This window comes from Anomaloglossus baeobatrachus, chromosome 7 (assembly GCF_048569485.1).
Source record: "Anomaloglossus baeobatrachus isolate aAnoBae1 chromosome 7, aAnoBae1.hap1, whole genome shotgun sequence".
Lineage (NCBI taxonomy): Eukaryota > Metazoa > Chordata > Amphibia > Anura > Aromobatidae > Anomaloglossus > Anomaloglossus baeobatrachus.
The window spans coordinates 180,779,843-180,796,965 of NC_134359.1; the positions used below are offsets into that span (position 1 = coordinate 180,779,843).

The 17,123-nt window shown below is 46.3% G+C and overlaps 1 protein-coding gene across 1 annotated transcript in view; it reads right to left on the reverse strand.

Moving 5' to 3' along the window:
* Positions 1 to 17,123, reverse strand: part of STAT1 (signal transducer and activator of transcription 1) — an 801,166-nt gene that overhangs the window by 733,871 nt on the left and 50,172 nt on the right. The window lies entirely within an intron of this gene.

A 17,123-nucleotide genomic window follows, 5' to 3' on the forward strand; every position in this document is an offset into this window, starting at 1 on the left:
CTGCTAATCCTCTGGGTACTGTGAGTATAACTTTTTTTTTTTCTTTTTTTTCCTCTATCCCCTGTCCATTTTTACACCTCATGCATCCGTGCGTCCCGCCGAGCGCTGAACAGGGATGCAGATAACGTATCTGCATCCATGGTCAGTTTTCGGCGGGACTTTTTTTCCCGTATTCCCGACGCTTTTTGTATCGCATCTGTCCGTGCGTCCCGCCGAGCGCTGATCAGGGATGCACATAACGGATCGGCATCCCTGCTCAATTTTTGGCGTGACAAAAAGCATCGGGGATACGGAAAAAAAAGTCACGCCAAAAATTGAGCAGGGATGCCGATCCGTTATGTGCATCCCTGATCAGCGCTCGGCGGGACGCACGGACTGATGCAATACAAAAAGCGTCGGGGATACGGAAAAAAAAAAGTATCGCATCTGTCCGTGCGTCCCGCTGAGCGCGGATCAACATCGTGCTCAATTTTTGGCGTGACTTTTTTTTTTTTTCCGTATCCCCAGCGCTTTTTGTATCTCATCCGACCGTGCCTCCTGCAGCGGCCGATCAGTGCACTGCGTCTGTGCGTTTGAAAAGTCAAATGGCGTTCCTTGTCTTCTGAGCCCCGCCATGCGCCCAAACAATTGATTTCCACCATATATGAGGTATCTGCGTACTCGGGAAAAATTGCACAATACTCTTTATGGTGCATTTTTTCCTGATACCGTTGTAAAAAGAAAAAAAAACAAAAAAAAAAACGCTACCTTGTTGCTGCAAAAATTTTAAAAAAAAAAATAATAATTTTCACGGTTCAACGTTATCAACTTTCAGTGGAGCCCCTGGGGGTACAAGGGGCTCACTAAACATCTAGATAAATTCCTTGAGGGGTCTAGTTCCAAAATGGGGTAATTTGTGGGGGAGCTCCACTGTTTAGGCACCATGGGGGGGGGGGGGGGGGGGGTCTAAAAACGTGACATGGCGTCCGCTAATGATTCCAATCAATTTTGCTGTCAAATGGTGCCCTTCTCTTTTGAGCCACGCCATGCGCCCAACAATTACTTTCCACCACATGTGAGGTATCTGCGTACTCAGGAGAAAATGGACAATACGTTTTATGGTGCAATTTTTCCTGATACCCTTGTGAAAAAAAAAACTACCTAGTTGAAGCAACAGTTTTGTGGTAAAAAAATTTTTTTTTTCTTTTCACGGCTCAACGTTATAAACTTCTGTGAAGCCCCCAGGTGTTCAAAGTGCTCACCAAACATCTAGAAAAATTATTTGAGGGCTCTAGTTTCCAAAATGGGGTCACTTGTGGGAGAGCTCCATTGTTTAGGCACCTCAGGGGGTCTTCAAACCTGACATGGCGTCCGCTAATGAGTGCAGCTAATTTTGCATTCAAATGGCGCTCCTTCCCTTTCGAGATCTGCCGTGTGCCCAAACATTTGATTTCCACCACATATGAGGTATCTGCGTACTCAGGAGAAAATGGACAATACATTTTATGTTGCACTTTTTCCCGATACCCTTGTGAAAAAAAAAAAAGCTACCTAGTTGAAGCAACAGTTTTGTGGTAAAAAAATGTTTTTTTTCTTTTCACGGCTCAACGTTATAAACTTCTGTGAAGCCCCCAGGTGTTCAAAGTGCTCACCAAACATCTAGAAAAATTATTTGAGGGCTCTAGTTTCCAAAATGGGGTCACTTGTGGGGGAGCTCCATTGTTTAGGCACCTCAGGGGGGTCTTCAAACCCGACATGGCGTCCGCTAATGAGTGCAGCTAATTTTGTGTTCAAAAATTCAAATGGCGCTCCTTGCCTTTCGACCTCTGCCGTGCACCCAAACAATTGATTTTTACCCCATATGGGGTATCAGCGTACTCAGGAGAAAATGCACAATAAATTGTAGGGTGCACTTTCTCTTTTCTCCCTTGTAAAAATGAAAATTTTATGGCTAAAGTAACATTTTTGTGTTAAAAAGTAAAATTTTCATTTTTTCCTTCCACATTGCTTTGGTTCCTGTGAAGCACCTAAAGGGTTAATAAACTTCTTGGATGTGGTTTTGAGCAGTGTGAGGGGTGCAGTTTTTAGAATGGTGTCACTTTTGGGTATTTTCTGTCACCTCGGCCTCTCAAAGTCACTTCAAATGTGATGTGATCCCTAAAAAAAATATTTTGTAAATTTTGTTGGAAAAATTAGAAATTGCTGATGAACTTTGACCCCTTCTAACTTCCTAACGAAAAAAAAATTTCTTTCGAAAATTGCGCTGATGTAAAGTTGACAAGTGGGAAATGTTATTTAGTAACTATTTTGTGTGACATATCTCTCAGACTTATGGGCATAAATTTTCAAAGTTTGAAAATTGCGAAATTTTCCAAATTTTCGCACAATTTCCTAAATTTTCACAAATAAACGCAAAAAGTATCGGCCTAAATTTACAACTGACATGAAGTACAATATGTCACGAAAAAACAATGTCAGAATCGCCAGGATCCGTTGAAGCGTTCCAGAGTTATAACCTGTCAAAGTGACACTGGTCAGAATTGCAAAAAATGGCCCGGTCATTAGGGTGTTTTAGTGGCCGGGGGTGAAGGGGTTAAAGAAGTTGTCCAGTTACCAAAACTGATTTTTTTTTTCTCTGCTAAATCTTGCTAATATGTGCCCTTCAACACATCTATTATGTTTTTTCAGCAAAATTAGGTTTTATTGTGCACTAGCAGCACATGTTCATTGCTGGCTCCAGCTCTGATGGGGTTAATCTCTCCTCTGACTTCCTGTGTTCAGTTCCTACAAGTTCCAGAATTCTTTGTGGCCCTAGGGCGGTGTCTAGCTTATCTAACACACCCATTGTGTCTAATACACCCACTCTGCTCTCCGACCAAACCCTCCTCCCTGCCTCTTCCCTGTGTGGATGAGAGAAATCACACAGAGACATCCGAAGCTGCCAGCTCTGCACACAACCAGGGGAAGAAAGTGTGTGTGTGTGTGTGTGTGTGTGTGTGTGTGTGTACACAGAAATTATGATTATTAGCCGGCGCAACATGTGAAAAAAATAATTGGGGGAAAAAAAAGTGACGGGGTGATGAGATTGCTTTTTTCCCTCTTGCCTAGTCTGTGTGTCGTCTGTATCATCCGCAAACCGCATATGACCGGATCCTGTGGATTAAATGTGCAGCGCATGCAACCGTTATTTTACCGGATCCTTCTGCAGCGGGACACAGAATTTATCGGCCGGCGCTGGAGTCAGCTGACTGCTGATCTCACAGCCCGCACACGCTCCAATGGATGCAGGTGGGCTCATTCACATGACCGTTCCGTTTGTCCTGGTCAGTTCCTGTTTTTTTGTGGCCCCACAGACAGGACCATCTTTTCAATGTCTTTTGTGTAGGATCGGATGGCACGCGGTAGCACTTCCATGTGCATCCGATCCTACAAAAAAAAAAAAAAAAAAACACATCGGATGCCGTATGTCCGCTCCGTTATTATGGAACATGTCCTATTCTGTTCCGTAATAACGAACCGTGACTCAATACAAGTCAATGGGTCCGCAAAATTCCCGGAAGCAACACGGAAGCACTTCCATGTGACTTCCGTTGGGTGCCCGTGCAGTCAGTGTCCCGCTCCAGCCCCAGCCCCGCGGCTGCCCGCTCAGCAGTGTCAGCAGCGGCCCGCACTGCAGTGTCAGCAGCCGGGGGGATGACAAGCACTACCGTCAGGAGGTTAGTAAGTTCATTACATACGGTGATGAAGTCCTGCCCTCCTGACGTCAGCGGTCTTCACTGCCTTCTATGCCCGCTGCTTGTCACATCACCTCTCGCTGTCGACCCGAGACTGTGACTAGTGGTAACGTCACGGGCCGCTCGCGATACTTTGTTTGTGAAGGCGGCGGTCATTGAACTCTGTGACAGCGCTGCTGTCAGGAGTTCAGCGATCATCGCAGGTAATATACCTCGCTAACCTCCTGATAGCAGCACTCGTCATGCCCTGCAGTGACCTGGGCTGACCTATTGATGTTAGCTCAGGTCACTGCACGGCTCTCCCAGCAAATAGGGAATTTGTTCTTCATTGACTGGGACATTTACTATGGTATGGATCATCGTGGGACCCCCTTGTATTACACCAGACCTGGATTTGTTTTTCTTTCTAATAAATTGGTGAAAGAGGGAATGTGATGGGGAGTGTTTTTTAAAATAAAAATGTGTTTGTTGTCTATTTTTTTTTTTTATTAGTGCCTGGGTTGGTGATGTCAGGTATCTGATACACGCCTGACATCACTAACTCCAGGGCTTGATGCCAGTTGACATTACACATCTGGTATTAACCCCATATATTACCCCGTTTGCCACCGCACCAGGGCAACGGGATGAGCTGGCGCGAAGCACCAGGACTGGCACATCTAATGGATGCGCTACTTCTGGGGCGGCTGCAGCTTGCTATTTTTAGGCTGGGGAGTGTCCAATAACGGTGAACCTCCCTAGTCTGAGAATACCAGACCACAGCTGTCCGCTTTACCTTGGCTGGTGATCCAATTTTGGGGGACCCCGTGTTTTTTGTTTTAAATTATTTAGTTAATTTAAAATAACAGTGTGGGGGGGGCCTCTGTTTTGGATTACCAGCCAAGGTGAAGCTGCCAGCTGTGGTTTGCAGGCTGCAGCCGTTTGCTTTACCCTAGCTGGCTACAAAAGATAGGGGGACCGCATGTCATTTTTTTTTTATTTATTTTTTGGCTAAATACAAGACTAAGCACCTTAGTGCCACATGACAGTCACAAAAGGGTGCCAGCTTATATAATGTCCTACCCCCCTGCATATTCTATGTCTTTCTTATCTATCTATCTATCCAGCCCTCTATTCATTCATTCATTCATCCATCCCTCTGTCTCTATATCTATCTATCCATCTCTATATCTACTCATCTATTTATCTTTCCCCTCGCATTACACTCGGCTCACGCGCAGTACAGCAGAGCTGAGTGTCATGCGTGTGTCCCTGCGACTGAGGTCAGACTCTGCGAGCAGACCTCAGCTGCGGGGGCGGACCGGCACTCGAGGGGTGGGCCAGCACTGAGGGGTGGGAGGGATTTCTCTCCCTCTCTCCTCCGTAGTTCACCGATGTACCGCAAGTGCAGTGCGATTTTTCTCTCACCACATACACTTGAATGGGTAAAAGAGAGAGTCTTGCATTACAGTGGCAGCATGCTGCGATTGTTTTCTCGGTCCAATTAGGGCGGAGAAAATAATCGCTCATGTGCGCTGACACACAGGCTAATATTGGTCCGAGTGGAATGTGATGTTTGATCGCACTCCACTCGCACTGTTTTTCTCGCCGTGTGGCTTAGACCTTACTTGTTCTATGTCCCCCTGCATCCATCGCAGCGTGTGCAGGCTGGAGTTCAGCTGAGTTCAGATCAGCTGACTCCAGTGCTGGACTGAACTCCGCTGACCTCACAGCCCGTACACGCTGCAATGGATGCAGGGGGACACAGAACAAGTAATCGGCCGACACTGGAGTCATCTGATTACTTGGGATGAATTGAGCAGTAAAATGCTCTGGTGCTCGACGTGACGATTTTTTTTTTTTTTTAAAAAATTCACAAAAAAAAAAAAAAAAAAAAAAACACAAAAAAAAAAAAAAAAAAAATCACATTGTTTGTGGGCTCCCGCTGCATTTTCTATTGCTAAGGGTAACCCAAGCAGCTACTGGATGCTAACCCCCGCTGCTTGGTGTTACTTTCACTGGCAATAGAAATCCAGGGAAGCATTTTTTTTTTTTTTTATAAAGGTTTTTGCCTGAAAACTTTTTTAAAAAAATGACATGGGCTTCGCCATATTTTTGTATGCTAGCCAGGTACAGCAGGCAGCTACGGGCTGCCCCCAACCCCCAGCTGCCTATTTGTACCCGGCTGGAAACCAAAAAATATAGAGAAGCCCTTTTTTTTTTTTATTTATTTCATGAATTTCATGAAATAATTAAAAAAAAAAAAAAAAATGACATGGGCTACGCCGAATTTTTGAGTCCAGCCAGGTACAACTAGGCAGCTGGGGATTGGAATCCGCAGTGAAGGGTGCCCAAACTTTCTGGGCCCCCCGCTGCAAATTGCAGTCCACAGCCGCCCCAGAAAATGGCGCTTTCATAGAAGCGCCATCTTCTGGCGCTGTATCCAACTCTTCCAGTGGCCCTGGTGGCAGGTGGCACGCTGGGTAATAAGGGGTTAATGCCAGCTATGTTTTACCAGCTGGTATCAAGCCCGAGATTCTTAATGTCAGGCCAAGCTTGACCTGGCCATTAAGAATCTGCAATAAAGGGTTTAAAAAAAGAAAAAAAAAAAAAAAAAAAAAAAAAAAAAAAAAAACCACACAGAGAAAAATACTTTATTAGAAGTAAATACACAGACACAGTAGGGACTCCATGTTTATTACTCCCTCTCACCCCTCCACGATGGAGAGATTTCTGTACTGACCATGCCAGGAGAGAGCGAGGGAAAAGAGAGCGAGGGGGGGAGGAAAAGAGAGCGAGGGGGGGGGGGGGAAAGAGAGCGAGGGGGGGAGGAAAAGAGAGCGAGGGGGGGGGAGGAAAAGAGAGCGAGGGGGGGAGGAAAAGAGAGCGAGGGGGGGGAGGAAAAGAGCGAGGGGGGGGAGGAAAAGAGCGAGGGGGGGAGGAAAAGAGCGAGGGGGGGAGGAAAAGAGCGAGGGGGGGAGGAAAAGAGCGAGGGGGGGGAGGAAAAGAGAGCGAGGGGGGGAAGAGAGCGAGGGGGGGCGAAGAGAGCGAGGGAAAAGAGAGGGGAGAGGAGAGAGGGATAAGAGGGGGGCAGAGAAGAGGGGGAAGAGGGGAGGGGGAGAAGAGTGGGGGGAGAGAAGAGAGTGGGGAAAGAACGGGGGGTGGCAGAGGTGCTCTGTCACAACTGTCTCCACTCTGTGACTTGTGGTGCAGGTGACAGAGTGCAGACAGTTGGTCCCATGCAGCAGGACAGGTGGCAGAGCACAGCGGTGACATGCCTGTCAGTGTCTTGCTGCTGGGAGGAGCAGATGATCACACTGCCCGACACCGGCCGCTCTCCTGACATCGCAGCAGAGCGGGCGCGTGGACAGTGTGATCACATACTTACGTGCAGGGGGGGTATTCAGCTGAAGAACCCCCCCCCTGTACTGCAGACTGGCGCCCCGTGCCTCACCATCTGCAGGATGCCGGCTCCACACTGACGTCCTCCGGATCCTCCCCTCGATACTGGGCTGTGATGTGCGGTAGTTACCGCCCACAGCCCTGTCACTCAATCTGAGTGGTGCAGCCTCCTCTGACGTACCCGTCTTGTTTGAGAGCCCGGAAAAGCCGGGACGTCAGAGGATACTGGCGGCCACAGCTCCAGGGGGTCATGTGACAGGCACTGCCAGAACTGAAAACAGAAGACAATGGAGAAAACGCCTCGAAAGGTAAGTAGAACTAAATGGGTGAACCACCCCTTTAAAGCCGGGATCAATAAGGAAAGGACTAATGGAAAGGAGACAGGAGAATTATGGAAGTTGTACAAACAGAAAGTTCTATCCGCAAATAAAGTGACCACTACAAATGTGGAAGGGGGCTCAAAAACCCCCAAGGTAAAGAAATCAGAGGGAAAAGGGGAAAAAACCCCAAAGAAAGTGTCTTGGGAAGATTGTCAGTTTATCCATGGGAAGAACTGGCTGCAGCAGTGGCCATAAAGGTCACGGAAGGAAGGGCTAATACACAGACTGAAGTCGGTGTAAATGAAAGTTCAGAAGGAAGTGATTTACCATAGGTAGCCAGCCAAGCCCCCTATTGATAAAAAGGGACAAACGTCCCTACGTCAATCTTAGCATACATTGGAAAGGGGGAAATGTTCAAAGAGTGATAGCTTTGATTGACACGGGGGCGGAGGCTACTTTAATTGGAAACCGAGAAAAAAATAAAAGGACCTCGAGTAAAAATTGCTGGACTAGGTGGTCAAGTGATCACCGGGGTTCAGACACAGGTAGCTTTGAAGATAGGTAATTTACCTATCAAGCAGTATACGGTGCTGGTAGTTCCTATACCAGAATATATTTTGGGAATTGATATCCTAAAATGGATGACTCTTAAGCTAACCGAAGGAAAATTCTCCTTTGGGGTTATGTCTTGTCATAAGGAAATGCAGATATCACATTATATCAATGATCAAATGATACAAGGACAAGATGAGCAAAGTGTGAAAGATCAATTGACAAAACTGGTTGCTCATATGAGGAATAAAGGATGGGAAATCAATGATGCCAAGGTTCAAGGACCGTCTCAGGTGGTAACATGTCTAGGGATTCAGTGGAACAAGGGGCACAGAGAGATCTTGCCCAATGCCAGACAGAAAATTATTAATTTTCTGGTCCCTAAATGCAAACAGGAGACTCAGTCTTATATTGGATTGTTTGATTTTTGGAGACACCATATCCCTCATTTGGGACAAATGTTGGCTCATTTGTACAAAGTAACGAGGAAAAAATATGAGTTCCACTGGGGAGAGGAACAGCAAAATGTGTTTGAGATGGTCAGGGAAGTGTGGCAAGACATTGAAGGGATTATTCTATCTACCAAGACAACTGTATTTCATGTCGATGCTCATGTCCCTACTAACTCACTTGAACGTTTGTTTAATTCAGAAGCAGATAAAGCAGCAGCCATCAGACAAATCAGTCCAACAGTTGACAAGGAAAAAAGAGGCATGGTTGCAAGGTACAGCTGTTTGGGCACACCAGAAATAGCGACACCTTATTCAGCCGGTTTAGACCTCAGTACATTGGAAACGGTCGTGGTACCGCCTGGTAAGGTAAAACCAATTTCAACAGGATTGGGTTGCCAGATACCAAAGGATCATTATGGTCAAATAGCCACTCGTTCTAGTTTAGTGTTAAAAGGAGCCATAGTGGTGGGAGGGCTAATAGATGCAGATTATCAGGGAGAAATCAAGGTACTGATGCTAAATTTGGGAAATGAACTTTGATATTGATGAAACACCAGAAGGTGGCTCAGATGTTAATAATTCCAATAAACTTGTCTGAGATAAGAGAAGGAACTGCCCCCGCAGAATTAACAATACGGGGTACTAAAGGTTTTGGATCCTTTAAAATTACAAATGTAGGAGCAAAAATATGGATTCAAAACCTGCAAGGACCGCCCTCAGAGGCAGAGGTAATAGCGGTCGTAAAAGATCGTACTCTCCTAATAATGAGACCAGGAGTGGAGAAGTGGGAATATGTTCCACAAGAAAAATGTTATTTACGAGAATAATAGTGTATCTTTATTTGCAGATGGTGTTGTAAATAAACGGAATCCATGGTATCGGTTACTGGGAAGAGCTTGATAGTGATGAGATGGAGAAATTCCTGTGTTTGATGTTTGCCTCTTTGGTCGTTGGATGGACAAGACTACATCAGGAGGAACCTATGGCGAATAAATTTCTGATGCAACATCACATTTTCAACACACAGATTGCTGGATCTGTACACATTCTTCGGTTACAGCCACCAGTATCCCTTATCTAGATGTCACGGTATCGATGGAGGGAATCTTAAAGTGGAAAAGTTGTTCTGATCATCTTGCTGATAAAGACACTCGAAATGTTCATCTATAGAATACTACAGTACCCATTTCTGTAGTGGGATGGATCAATCTTCCATGGTGGCAAGGCAATTTGAATGCAACAGTCACCAATTTGCAATATCTGGCTATTAAGGGAGGAATTTGGGTACCAAGAAATAAGACTGGACTGACTAACCTGGGATTCATCCCTATAGAGAATATAAAAATAAGTTTTGGGACAGCTATAAATACTGTAGATGCTTTTAAACCCAGCTTAGTGGAAAGGACAATTCATGATATGTTATGGCCTTATGCCAATATGTTCATAAATGGGACTAGTGAAACTAACTTGTAGTAACATATCGGGAAATTGAATGTGTAATGATTCCTTTGAATATCGAGCAAATGCCAAAACACATGATATTCAAGGGAGCTTTTCAGATAATATTGCTTTTAGTTTTAATATACATAGTAGTGAAAGTGATTATATTTGTGATTCAATGTTTATTTAAAACAAACCAAGAAAACAAAATTTCTGGCAAACGATATTTTTTTGTCATGGTATGGTGTTTTCCGAGTGATCTTCCTCTAGTGGAATACTGATGATGGAAAATAATCCCTGGGATCAAGGACCGATTGTGATACCAATCTGATATGACTGAAAGAATCAGTGTGATGTAGATAGGGATCATAATCAAAAGATATACAGTTAGGTCCAGAAATATTTGGACAGTGACACAAGTTTTGTTATTTTAGCCGTTTACAAAAACATGTTCAGAAATACAATTATATATATAATATGGGCTGAAAGTGCACACTCCCAGCTGCAATATGAGAGTTTTCACATCCAAATCGGAGAAAGGGTTTAGGAATCATAGCTCTGTAATGCATAGCCTCCTCTTTTTAAAGGGACCAAAAGTAATTGGACAAGGGACTCTAAGGGCTGCAATTAACTCTGAAGGCGTCTCCCTCGTTAACCTGTAATCAATGAAGTAGTTAAAAGGTCTTGGGTTGATTACAGGTGTGTGGTTTTGCATTTGGAAGCTGTTGCTGTGACCAGACAACATGCGGTCTAAGGAACTCTCAATTGAGGTGAAGCAGAACATCCTGAGGCTGAGAAAAAAAGAAAAAAATCCATCAGAGAGATAGCAGACATGCTTGGAGTAGCAAAATCCACAGTCGGGTACATTCTGAGAAAAAAGGAATTGACTGGTGAGCTTGGGAACTCAAAAAGGCCTGGGCGTCCACGGATGACAACAGTGGTGAATGATCGCCGCATACTTTCTTTGGTGAAGAAGAACCCGTTCACAACATCAACTGAAGTCCAGAACACTCTCAGTGAAGTAGGTGTATCTGTCTCTAAGTCAACAGTAAAGAGAAGACTCCATGAAAGTAAATACAAAGGGTTCACATCTAGATGCAAACCATTCATCAATTCCAAAAATAGACAGGCCAGAGTTAAATTTGCTGAAAAACACCTCATGAAGCCAGCTCAGTTCTGGAAAAGTATTCTATGGACAGATGAGACCAAGATCAACCTGTACCAGAATGATGGGAAGAAAACAGTTTGGAGAAGAAAGGGAACGGCACATGATCCAAGGCACACCACATCCTCTGTAAAACATGGTGGAGGCAACGTGATGGCATGGGCATGCATGGCTTTCAATGGCACTGGGTCACTTGTGTTTATTGATGACATAACAGCAGACAAGAGTAGCCGGATGAATTCTGAAGTGTACCGGGATATACTTTCAGCCCAGATTCAGCCAAATGCCGCAAAGTTGATCGGACGGCGCTTCATAGTACAGATGGACAATGACCCCAAGCATACAGCCAAACCTACCCAGGAGTTCATGAGTGCAAAAAAGTGGAACATTCTGCAATGGCCAAGTCAATCACCAGATCTTAACCCAATTGAGCATGCATTTCACTTGCTCAAATCCAGACTTAAGACAGAAAGACCCACAAACAAGCTAGACCTGAAGGCTGCGGCTGTAAAGGCCTGGCAAAGCATTAAGAAGGAGGAAACCCAGCGTTTGGTGATGTCCATGGGTTCCAGACTTAAGGCAGTGATTGCCTCCAAAGGATTCGCAACAAAATATTGAAAATAAAAATATTTTGTTTGGGTTTGGTTTATTTGTCCAATTACTTTTGACCTCCTAAAATGTGGAGTGTTTGTAAAGAAATGTGTACAATTCCTACAATTTCTATCAGATATTTTTGTTCAAACCTTCAAATTAAACGTTACAATCTGCACTTGAATTCTGTTGTAGAGGTTTCATTTCAAATCCAATGTGGTGGCATGCAGAGCCCAACTCGCGAAAATTGTGTCACTGTCCAAATATTTCTGGACCTAACTGTAGTGATCCCAGATATTATTTGATCCATCAAATAATTCAGTATCAAAGAGAGATGTCCTCTGGATAACTAATTTTACCATGATGAAGAATACATGTCAAACAGATCTTAAGCAAAACCACGATAATGAGGAAGTAACGTTTACAGTTCCACAGTCAGGAAATTCGTGGTTATTTGACAACAGGTGCAAGGAAGCTGGCCTGTAAAATTCACGTCTCCTTGCAATATCTCCAGGAAACTGTGGTCGACCAGTTGACAACTGGCTAAATGTGCAGGAAATGTGCAGGAAGCTGCTGGTGCCCACAGCAGCTTGTGGTCAAGTTACATGAACATGACTCAGCTGTCACATGCTGGTTACCAATTAACCATTCAGAGAACACAACACACAAAGTTTCTTATAAAACGATCGGACTCTTTTAATGAGATTAGGGAAAGCTTCCAGGACATTGAAGTGTACGCACTGCTCCTGTGATGCAAGAGGCCGGGTTGTTTTTCCTTCGCACATTAATCGAGTCCCTCCGATGAGAAAGGATTGCTGCAACATATCGGTAATGTTGATGCATATTTCTGTTATTGTATAAGATTCTATGACTATAGTTCTAATGCCAATGTACCATTGATTATTCATGTGCTATTAAAATAAATAGTATCTTGCTATAAAGAATCTTAGTATTCGTGCCTGATTCGGATATTAGCGAGTGCTTCGTAAGTACGGGCTTTCAGCCCCCTTTTTAGGAGAATTTAGCAAGACAGCATACAGTTCTGGTGAGGTGGGCTAAAGGTATACAGATCTGGTGGGGGGGGCTGGAGGCATACAGTTCTGGTAGGGGGGCTGGAAGCATACAGTTCTGGTGGGGGGGCTGGGGGCATACAGATCTGATGAAGAGGGCTAGGAGCATACAGATCTGGTGGGGGGATTAGGGGCATACTGATCTGGTGGGGGAGCTGGAGGCATACAGTTCTGGTGGGGTGGCTGGAGGCATACAGTTCTGGTGGGGGGGGCTAGGGGCATACAGTTCTGGTGGGGGGCTAGAGGCATACAGATCTGGTGGGGGGGGCATACAGATCTGGTGGGAGGGGCAGAGGGCATACAGATCTGGTGGTGGGGCTGGGGGCATACAGTTCTGGTGGGGGGGGCTAGGGGTATACAGATCTGGTGGGGGGGCTGGGTGCATACAGTTCTGGTGAGGTGGGCTGAGGGCATACAGATCTGGTGGAGGGCATACAGTTCTGGTGAGGGGGGCTGGAAGCAAACAGATCTAGTGGGGGGGCTGGAGGCATACAGTTCTGGTGGGGGGGCTAAGGGCATACAGATCTGGTGGGGGGAGCTGGGTGCATACAGTTCTGGTGAAGGGCCTAGGGGTATACAGATCTGGTGGGAGGGCAGAGGGCATACAGATCTGTTGGGGGGGCTGGGGGCATACAGTTCTGGTGGGGGGGAGCTGGGAGCATACTGATCTGGTGGGGGAGCTGGAGGCATACAGTTCTGGTGAGGTGGGCTGGAGGCATACAGATCTGGTGGAGGGGGCATACAGTTCTGGTGAGGGGGGCTGGAAGGAAACAGATCTGGTGGGGGGGGGGCTTGAGGCATACAGTTCTGGTGGGGAGGGCTAAGGGCATACAGATCTGGTAGGAAGGGTTGGGGGCATACAGATCTGGTGGGGGGGCTGGAGGCATACAGATCTGGTGTGGGGGCTAGGGGCATACAATTCTGGTGGGGGGTCTGGGGCATACAGATCTGGTGGGGCAAGCTGGGGGCATACAGATCTCATGAGGGGGGCTGGGGGCATACAGATCTGGTGGGGGGCTGGGGGCATATAGATCTGGTGGGGGGGGCTGGGGGCATACAGATCTGGTGGGGGGGGCTGGGGGCATACAGATCTGGTGGGGGGGCTGGGGGCAAAAAGATCTGGTGAGAGGGGCTGGGGGCATACAGTTCTGGTGGGGGTGGAGGCTAGGGGCATATTGTTCCCTGCAGTAATGAGCCCATTGTTTAATAATGTGCTCCTGCTAGTTCCCCTCTGTCCCCTATTATGCCGTTGTTTACACACAAAAGATATTCCAACCTCTCTCCTCCGTGCCCGCGGAGCCTCCAGCTGCTTCTTGAAGTCCTCAGGCACACAGACCTCTCTGTGATAGCGTCTGGTGTATGGAGCGGCCGCTGCAGGATGTTGTCATGGCTTTACTGCAGTTGAATGCTTTACGACGCCTCAAAGTATTCGACTGCAGTAAAGCGCTGACAGCAGAAGCGGCGCCAATGACGCCGGACAGGTGAGTATACAGCAGTGTGTGTATGTATGTGAAGACACATGTGTGTATCTGTGTTCACTGTATACATGCATGTGCACTATGTGTGTGTATGTGCTCGGTGTATCCATGTGTGTCTGCTATGTGTGTGTATATGTGCTCACGTGCGTGCGTGTGTGCAGTGAGGACCTTGAAGCCGGAGCATTGTTCAAACTGCGGCTGCGCAACTGACAGTGCTGCGGTGCATGCCGGAATAGGTGGACAGACGCAACTGGAGATTATGTATGCAGATATATAATCCCCCCTCATACACTCGCTTCCCCCGCAGCACCCCCCTCTCCCTGTTTCTCACCTGTGCACTGTCTTCTCTCCCCTTGCACTCTCTTCTCTGCCGCACCCCCTCGCTCTCTCACCCGTGCACTGTCTTATCTCCTCTTGCACTCTTGTCGCCCCCAGTACCCCCCCTCTGTCTCTCAACCGTGCACTGTCTTCTCTCCCCCTGCACACTTTTCTCTGCCGCCTCCCTCCCTGTCTCTTACCCATCCCTGTCTTTTCTCCCCTTGCACTCTTCTCTGCCACCCCCCCCCCCATCTGTCTCTCACCCGTGCACTGTCTTCTCTCCCCCTGCACTCTCTTCTCTGTCCCCCCTCTCTCACCCATGCTTTATATTCTCTTCTGTGATGAGTGTAGCCTGTTTACAGCTAGGTGATGCAGAGCTCAGTGCTGTTGCTAGCTGGTGTCAGGTGACGTCCCTGCGCTCTGCTTCTGGCTCTATTCAAAAGCCAGGGGCGCCGGAGGCTGCATTCATCACAGTGTGAGGAGAGTGAGGAGAGAGACAGCACATGGGGGAGGGGGGACACAGTTGCCCGGGCCCCATTCATCACAATGAGCTGTGGTAAACAACGCTGACGGTGTCCTAGACAGAGAGGGCAACCCGGTTTGTCCAGGACCCGGGCCCATACATGGCACAGATAGCAGCGCACAGGCAGCGGGGGAGAGTACGGAGTGTGGGGATGTGGCAGGGAAGGATGAGTGGGGCGGGGGCTCATCGCACTGTACCTGGTCGGCTGCAGGGCGGCAACATGACATCGGCTGTGATGCCCATCAACAAGGTCCAGCCCCTGTTGACGTATCATCACAGGAAGCAGTAAAATCACAGCAGGAGCGGTCACATGACCACTCTGAGCCGAGGGAGAGGGGCTGACAGCAGTGCAGGTAGGTAGTTGCTACAGTGCTGGCCAAAAGTATTGGCACCCCTGCAATTCTGTCAGATAATACTCAATCACAAATTCTTTGGTATGATCTTCATTTAATTCATCTTCAATGAAATAAAATAAAAAAAATTGTCATAAAGCCAAATTGGATATAATTCCACACCAAACATAAAAAAGGGGGTGGACAAAAGTATTGGTACTGTTTGGAAAATCATGTGATGCTTCTCTAATTTGTGTAATTAACAGCACCTGTAACTTACCTGTGGCACCTAACAGGTGTTGGCAATAACTAAATCACACTTGCAGCTAGTTGACATGGATTAAAGTTGATTCAACCTCTGTCCTGTGTCCTTGTGTGTACCACATTGAGCATGGAGAAAAGAAAGAAGACCAAAGAACTGTCTGAGGACTTGAGAATCCAAATTGTGAAAAAGTATGAGCAATCTCAAGGCTAAAAGTCCATCTTCAAAGACCTGAAAGTTCCTGTGTCTACGGTGCGCAGTGTCATCAAGAAGTTTAAACCCATGGCACTGTGGCTAACCTCCCTAGATGTGGAAGGAAAAGAAAAATTGACAAGAGATTTCAACGCAAGATTGTGTGGATGGTGGATAAAGAACCTCGACTAACATCCAAACAAGATCAAGCTGCCCTGCAGTCCGAGGGTACAACAGTGTCAACCCGTACTATCCGTCAGCATCTGAATGAAAAGGGACTGTATGGTAGGATACCCAGGAAGACCCCACTTCTTACCCTGAGACATAAAAAAGCCAGGCTGGAGTTTGCCATAACTTAACCTGAGAAAGCCTAAAACTTTTTGGAAGAATGTTCTCTGGTCAGATGAGACAAAAGTAGGAGCCTTTTGGGAAAAGACATCAACATAGAGTTTACAGGAATAAAAAAGAGGCATTCAAAGAAAAGAACACGGTCCCTACAGTCAAACATGGCGGAGGTTCCCTGATGTTTTGAGGTTGCTTTGCTGCCTCTGGCACTGGATTGCTTGACCGTGTGCATGGCATTATGAAGTCTGAAGACTACTAACAAATTTTGCAGCATAATGTAGGGCCCAGTGTGAGAAAGCTGGGTCTCCCTCAGAGGTCATGGGTCTTCCAGCAGGACAATGACCCAAAACACACTTCAAAAAGCACTAGAAAATGGTTTGAGAGAAAGCACTGGAGACTACTAAAGTGGCCAGCAATGAGTCCAGACCTGAATCCCATAGAACACCTGTGGAGAGATCTCAAAATGGCAGTTTGGAGAAGGCACCCTTCAAATCTCAGGGACCTGGAGCAGTTTGCCAAAGAAGAATGGTCTAAAATAACAGCAGAGCATTGTAAGAAACTCATTGATGTTACCAGAAGCGGTTGTTCGCAGTTTTTTTGGCTAAAGGTTGTGCAACCAAGTATTAGGCTAAGGGTGCCCATACTTTTGTCTTGCCCATTTTTGGAGTTGTGTGAAATGATCAATGATTTGATTTTTGTTTCATTCTCTTTTGTGTTTTTTCATTGCGAGCAAAATAAATGCAGATAATAATACCAAAGAATTTGTGATTGCAATCATTTTCAAGAAGAAACTGAGTATTATCTGACAGAATTGCAGGGGTGCCAATACTTTTGGCCAGCACTGTATCTACTTACCTGCCCCTATATAGCCCAATAGTGAAATAACAAAAAATAAGTAAAATAAGCCGGATAACCCTATTAAGGCTATGTGTGCATGTTGCGTACTGGCCCTGCAGAAATGTCTGCAGCGATCTGAAGAGCATACGTGT